At 42.8% G+C, this 6107-nt stretch overlaps 1 long non-coding RNA gene across 1 annotated transcript; it reads right to left on the bottom strand.

The window, feature by feature from the left end:
• Window positions 1-679: 679 nt before the first annotated feature.
• Window positions 680-1203, bottom strand: LOC122469092. The gene is made up of 2 exons (XR_006293380.1): window positions 1055-1203; window positions 680-805 (listed from the first exon to the last, which is right to left on the bottom strand). It is a non-coding gene; the product is annotated as an uncharacterized LOC122469092 (long non-coding RNA).
• Between the last annotated feature and the right edge of the window lie 4904 nt (window positions 1204-6107).

The raw sequence follows: 6107 nt of genomic DNA, 5'->3' as shown, positions 1-6107 counted from the left end.
CTCTCTCTCTCTTCCCACGCTTTGCTCATTTGTTTCGTTTCTTAAATTCCACATATGAGTGACATCATATGGTGTTTGTCTTTCTCTGACTTATTTCACTTAGCATTATTACCCTCTGGTAGATCCATCCATGTCATTGCAAATGGCAAGATTTTATTCTTTTTTTATAGCTGTATAATATTCCATTGTGGGGGTGTGGGTGTCACACACCCACCACATCTTTATCCATTCATCAATGGATGGACATGTGGGCTGTTTCCATAACTTGGCTATTGTAGATAATGTTGCTATAAACATTGGGTGCACATATCTTTGAATTAGTATTTTTGTATCCTATGGATAAATATTTAGTAATGTGATTGCTGGATCATAGGGTAGTTCTATTTTTAACTTTTTGAGGAACCTCCATACTGTTTTTCAGAGTGGCTGCACCAGTTTGCATGCCCATCAACAGTGAAGAGGGTTCCCCTTTCTCCGCATCCTCGCCAACAACTATTGTTTCCTGTCTTGTTAATTTTAGTCATTCTGACTGGTGTGAGGTGATATCTCATTGTTTTGACTTGCATTTCCCTGATGATGAGTGATGTTGAGCATCTTTTCATGTGTCTGTTTGCCATCTGGATGTCTTCTTTGGCAAAATGTTCATGTCTTGTGCCCATTTTTAATTGGATTATTTTGGGGGGGGGTGTTGAGTTTTCTGAGTTCTTTGAACTCAAATTTTAGTTCTGTTGTTAGGCAAGTTATCTTACTTCTATGCGTCTCAATTTCCTCATCTGTAATATGAGAATAATAATATGACTTACACCTTTTTTTTTCTTTTTTTTTTTTTCTTTTTTTTTTTTTAACGTTTATTTATTTTTGAGACAGAGAGAGACAGAGCATGAACGGGGGAGGGTCAGAGAGAGGGAGACACAGAATCTGAAACAGGCTCCAGGCTCTGAGCTGTCAGCACAGAGCCCGACGCGGGGCTTGAACTCACAGACCGCGAGATCGTGACCTGAGCCGAAGTCGGTGGCTTAACCGACTGAGCCACCCAGGCGCCCCTGACTTACACCTTTAAAGGCTGTGGTTGAACTGAGGGCCTGGCCCATACAAAGTACTCAGCAGGTGTCAGTTGTTTTATAATTGAGCCAGGTCCTGTGAGATGCTAATATAGTCCCTGCCCTAAAGAAGCTTATAATCAGATAATAATAATGAAAAGACCATTTTTTTTTAAATTTTTTTTTTCAACGTTTTTTATTTATTTTTGGGACAGAGAGAGACAGAGCATGAACGGGGGAGGGGCAGAGAGAGAGGAAGACACAGAATTGGAAACAGGCTCCAGGCTCCCAGCCATCAGCCCAGAGCCCCACGTGGGGCTCGAACTCACGGACCACCGCGAGATCGTGACCTGGCTGAAGTCGGACGCTCAACCGACTGCGCCCCCCAGGCGCCCCAAAAGACTACCATTTTTTAAGGGCTTCCTATATCCCCCAAACTGTGGAAGGCTTCATACACATTTCATTAATTTTTATAACAATTCTATAGGAAGGGTCACAGAGAGCCTTGTTTTAGGGAGGAGCAAACAGATGAGGCTAAATACTCAAAGTTGTAAATATAAGAAGTTCCTTTCATTACCTTCTGTATGTTGGCTTTAGGAACTAACTTAAATGTCAAGTAAAAGGAAGTTATGTAGGGGCTCCTGGGTGGCTCTGTCAGTTAAGCGTTAAGCGTCTGATTTTGGCTCAGGTCATGATCTCGTGGTTTGTGGGTTCGAGCCCCGCATCCGGTTCTGTGCTGACAGCTCAGAGCCTGGAGCCTGCTTCAGATTCTGTGTCTCCATCTCTTTCTGTGCCTTCCCTGCTCGCACTCTCTCTCTCTCAAAAATAAAACATTAATAAAAAGGAAGTTATATAAACACATTAGGTGTATGTATTCAATGAAGTATTGCACAACTATTTAAAAATATACCTCTGCATTCATTGACATGGAAGGTGTCTACAATGGTTAATGAATGAGGAGACTGGTACAGTTATTTCTGTAAAAATAAACACTTAAACCAAGATATAGTGAACTTTTCATAGAAAAATAGGTTCCAGTGTGTTCTGCCCACTGTTTTGTTTTATTTTGTTTTATTTTGTTTTATTTTATTTTATTTTATTTTATTTTATTTTATTTTATTTTATTTTATTTTATTTTATTTTATTTTATTTTTTTTAGTAATCTCTATGCCCAATGTAGGGCTTGAACTCATGACCCTGAGATCAGGCTGCGTGCTCTACCAACTGAGCCAGCCGGATGCCCCTCCACTGTTATCTGTTTCCACAAAGATTAAACTTCCTTATTCAAATTCAGTCCTATTAAAGGGTCAATGCTCAACTTAAGAATAATGTTATCACCTTAATAAATAATATTTAAAACCTATTATATCAGTTATTTATTTCTGTGTAGCAAACCACTCCAAAATTTAATGGCTTACAGCAGTCATTTTATTTTGTCACGATTTAGTGGGTCAGTAATGTTGGGCTAGATGGATTTAGGTGGTTCTTTGCTGGTCTGGTCTGCCATCATTCTCATGGCTAATGCCATCTGGTGGCTAGACCGGGGAGTGGCTGGTGTAGGAGGACCCGGCTTGCAGCCCTAATCTCATTTTCCTGCAGTCTAGCCTGAGCTGGCCCCTGTGGTGGCATGGTGTTCCAACAGGGAGCAGGTGGAAGCTGTGAAGCCCAGACTGGGAGGTTCACAGCATCATCTCACCATGTCCTATTAGTCCAAGTCTCAAGGCCAGCCTGGATTCAAGGGCTGGGAAGTAGACTCTATCTCCTGACTCCTGATGGGGGAATGTGTACACAGGAAAGAGGAATGACTGCAGCCATTTTGCAAACCATCAGCCGCTTCTAGTATGAAATCTATACTAACTATAGCTACTATTTTAACATAATCGTTTTATGTTAAGATTAAAACAAATAGTGGGTGCCTGGGTGGCTCAATCGATTGAGGGTCCAACTCTTTCGTTTTTAAAAATTTTTATTTATTAACTTTGAAAGAGACAGAAAAATGAGCAGGTGGGGGAGGGGCAAAGAGACTGGGAGACAGAGAATCCCAAGCAGGCTCTGCACTGTCAGCCCAAAGCCCAACACGGGGCCTGAACGCATGAACTGTAAGATCAAGACCTAGGTTGAAACCAAGAGTCAGACACTTAACCAGCTGAGCCACTCAGGTGCCCCGAGGGTCCAACTTGGGATTTCAGCTCAGGTCATGATCTCACAGTCATGCAATGGAGGCCCGCATCAGGTTCCGCTCTGAGTGTGGAGCCTGCTTGGGATATTCTCTCTCTCTCTCTCTCCACCCCCCCCCCCCCCCCGCCCCTCCCTCACTTGTGCTCTCTCTCTCGCGCTCTCTCCCTCGTCTCTCTCTCTAATATTAGAAACAATAAAAAATGAAACCGAAAGCATTACCCATAGAAAATTCTACTCCTTGACCATGCTATCATACTTTGAGTTCTGCCACTACTAGAAAGTAGTGTTAATTTGACATAATTTTAAAAAGAAGTGACAAATGAGTCATCTTATGCCCTGGAGCTCTGGACACTTCCATTTCTGATCCCTGCACCCAGTACCCAATACATAGTATCACAAACTATGAAATACCATCTCCCTACTCTCCCTTCTCCCTTGTTTCTACTTTTTCTTTTCTGCTGTCTTCTCACATCAAATCCAGAAGTAGGAGGGAGAAACTGACTCAAGAAGGATATAAGAGGAAAATGTGATTCATGGGACACCTGGGGGGCTCAGTTGGTTAAGCGCCAACTCTTGGTTTGGGCTCAGGTCATGATCTTAACGGTTTGTGAGTCTGAGCCCCATGTAGGGCTCTGGGCTGACAACTGTTTGGGGTTCTTTCTCTGCCCCTCCCCTGCTCACACTCTGTCTCTCAAATAAATAACCTTAAAAGAAAAGAAAATGTGATTCATTTTCATTATGTGGGGATATATTGACATATCCTGTGATTTGATATTAAATATTGTTGTCACAGGGGGTGTGTTCTGTTATAGCCATAATTGTTTTAAAGGAAAATTCATACGATCACTGCTGACTTGTTTTCTCTTTTCCATAGCATTTATTGATTTCAGTATATCACATAATTTAGTTATCTCTTGGGTTTTTCTTGTTAAGCACCTCCCTCTGATAGACTACCAGTTCCTAGGGAGGGAAGGGATCTTTGTCCCTTTACTTCACTGTTGTGTCCCAAGGATTAGAACTGTGCCTGGCATATAGTAAGCACTCAAAGATTATGTGTTGAATGAATAAAGAGGACCTGGTAGGCTGGACCAGTGCTGCTGAGAAGTCTAATATGATGAATGCAGAGAAGCAGGAACTGACTTTTGCAGGAGGGGTGACTCTGCTGAGAGCACTTTTAGTGGAGTTGTGGGGAGAAAAACCTGGCCTAAGAGGAGTGTGGGGGGAGGATGGGGAGAGAACCATAGGTGAGAAGGGGAACAGCAGTGAAGACAACATCTTGGATGAGTCTGGAGAGCTATGAGGGGTGCTGAGAAATTCAGTGGCAGCAGAGGGGTGATGGGGTCAAGAGAAGTCTTCTATCTAAAATGGGTGATACTATATAGATGGAAATCACACGTAGAGAGAGAGAAAAAGATGATACAAAAGAGAAAATCGGCAATTGCCAGTGAAACAGCTTAAGAATCTTGAGAGGAGCAGGATTTAGGATGCAAGCAGAGGCATGTCATAAAGGACAGCAGGCACATTTCTTCCACTGAGGCTGGATGGAAGTCAGGGTGTGTGGACAGAGATGCAGGTACATCAGTGGAATCAGCTAGAAGGACAAGGAAGTTGTCCGAAAGAGAAGGATGAAGAAGTGTTGGCATTTTCAAGTGGAAATAATATGTAATTACCTTCTAGAATGGGAAAGTGCATTTACTGGGAAAGTGGTTGCTTATATTAGAATAGGCTGTGGTGAAACTTGGCATTTGTAAGGGCGGCATTCCATCCTCCCCATCCAGCTGGTTTTGCAGCCCATTGTTCTCCCTCTCAATGAATGGCGTCATTGCCCATGCAGTTGCTTAAGCCAGAAACCTGGGGTCATCTTTGCCTCTTCCCTCTCCATTGACCTCTATATGTAAATAATCACAAAGCCTGTTTGGACACTTTTCCGATCTGTCCCCTTCTATATCCACTTGCACTTTCTTACATCTGGTCATCTGCTTATCTGGTTAGACTGAAGGTTAGGAAGCTTCCTAACTGGTTTTCCAGGCCCTAGTCCTGCTCACCTCGGTTCTGTTCTCCAAACTGTAGCCTGATTCCAAAGGGGAGATGTGATCATTACACTCCCCTACTCCGTGTCTTCTCACTGCCTCAGGTCAAAGTCTAAATTCTTCAGCTTGGTATATAAAACCCATCCTGCCCAGGCTCCTGCCCTCTCTATGAAGACAAAGACAATAGGAGAAGAGACAGCAGCAACACAATTTTTTAAATTATACAGATGGGGCACCTGGGTGGCTCAGTCGGTTGGGCATCCGACTTCAGCTCTGGTCATGATCTTGCGGTTTGTGAGTTTGAGCCCCACATCGGGCTGATGTGCTGATGGCTGGGAGCCTGGAGCCTGCTTGGGATTCTGTGTCTCCCTCTCTCTCTGATCCTCCCCTGCTTGCACTTTGTCTCTGTCTCAAAACTGAATAAACATTAAAAAAATTTTTTTAAATAAAAGGATACAGATAATGGCCAAAAACTTACTGATTTGGCAGGCCAGAGAGAAATATGTTATGATTATGAATTGTTAAGTGGGCAAAGGTAAAAAATTGTTTATATGAGTCAAAACACAGATATGTAATAAAGAATGTTGCCTAAATTAATGACAGATGGGGCACCTGGGTGACTCGGTTGAGAGTCTGACTTCAGCTCAGGTCATGATCTCATGGTTCATGAGCTCAAGCCCCGCATTGGGCTCTGTGCTGACAGCTCAGAGCCTGGAGCCTCTTTGGATTCTGTGTCTCCCTCTCTCTCTGCCCCTCCCCTGCTCACACACTATCTCTCTCTCTCAAAAGTAAATAAACATTAAAAATAAGAATAATAAGTTAATTAATGACAGAGAAGAACACTGGCAAAAAATACTAA

This window comes from Prionailurus bengalensis, chromosome B3 (genome assembly GCF_016509475.1).
Source record: "Prionailurus bengalensis isolate Pbe53 chromosome B3, Fcat_Pben_1.1_paternal_pri, whole genome shotgun sequence".
In the NCBI taxonomy this organism is placed as follows: domain Eukaryota; kingdom Metazoa; phylum Chordata; class Mammalia; order Carnivora; family Felidae; genus Prionailurus; species Prionailurus bengalensis.
This window is presented reverse-complemented; position numbering and strand designations above follow the sequence as displayed.